Genomic DNA, 1,382 nt, shown 5'->3' with positions numbered 1-1,382 from the left:
TCTTTCTCTTTTCCTTGCATTATTATTGAGAGATTAGGTACAATGGAAGTACAAAACATAAATTATTATCTAAATTTTTTTAAAAAAGAGTTAAAGTATTGTACAATACAGGGACATACTCAAAAAGTAATAAGAATTAAACATGAGAAGCCACATATTTGAAATTTGCATAAGGCCTCACCAATTCTAGAGCCGCTTCTGGTTGTCATCTAGGCTGTGCTCTTGCATATGGCTAACATTCTTGCAAAAGTGCTCCCTGCTTTACAACAAAGGATAACAAGAGAATACAGAAAGTTTCATGATAGAAGTAAATTAAAAATGCAGGATCTATCTGAATCATGAAATAAACATTTGTGGGTTTATATTAGACTTGTGCGCGGCGAAAAAATTTGTTTTGTTTTGGATCGATTTGGATGTTTTTGAATTTTGTTTTCGGATCGATTCGAATTCGAATGCATTCGTTTCGGATTCGTTCGTATTCATTCGGATTCGAATAAATTCGGATGTATTCGGTTCGGATTCGATTCGTAAATTCGGAAGTTCGGTATGTGTTAGGTGGGATGTGCTGTGTATTAGACTAGTATTATGTACTGTAATATTAGGTGTAACCCATAGCAGAGTGATATAACCTAATATACTGTACAATACTAGTGTAATTGTGATTAGTCCATGGCCATCCGAATGTAACGAATAAATCCGAAATAATTTGTATTTATTCGTTAGATTTGGTGCTACGGTAATTCGGAAATTCGAACCGATCCGAATTTGACAAATTCGTCCGAATTTAAAGTCGGAATGAAACGAAACGCACATGTCTAGTTTATATCCCTTTAAAATTTTACTAAGTGAGACTATTTTTGTGCATAATTTACGAGTATCACAAAATAAGTTTTGTTGTTTTTAAAGAACCACCAGTTCAAGCATCTTTTTCATAACTGTTCATTTTATTTAACATTTTTTTAACAAAAAAATGCTTTTGAAATTAAATAATTTAATGCATTTGAATAATTAACAAAATTAATTAAAAAGTGAGGACAAACATATATATTTATATAAAAAAAATCACAATATAAATAATATATTTACTGGACCCTATAACAGTCCAGAAAAAAAGACTCAAAGACTCTGATTAATAGCTAAAATTTGTGTGCCTTGAAGCTTGTTAAAGGGACACTGAACACAATTGTTTTCTTTCATGATTCAGATAGAGCATGCAATTTTAAGCAACTTTCTAATTTACTCCTATTGTCAATTTTTCTTCGTTCTCTTGCTATCTTTATTTGAAAAAGAAGGCATCTAAGGGGGTTTTTTTTGGTTCAGGACCCTGGACACCACTTTTTTATTGGTGGATTAATTTATCCACCAACCAGCAAGGACAACCC

Source organism: Bombina bombina, chromosome 1 (genome assembly GCF_027579735.1).
Source record: "Bombina bombina isolate aBomBom1 chromosome 1, aBomBom1.pri, whole genome shotgun sequence".
Lineage (NCBI taxonomy): Eukaryota > Metazoa > Chordata > Amphibia > Anura > Bombinatoridae > Bombina > Bombina bombina.
Note: the sequence above shows the minus strand (reverse complement) of the source record.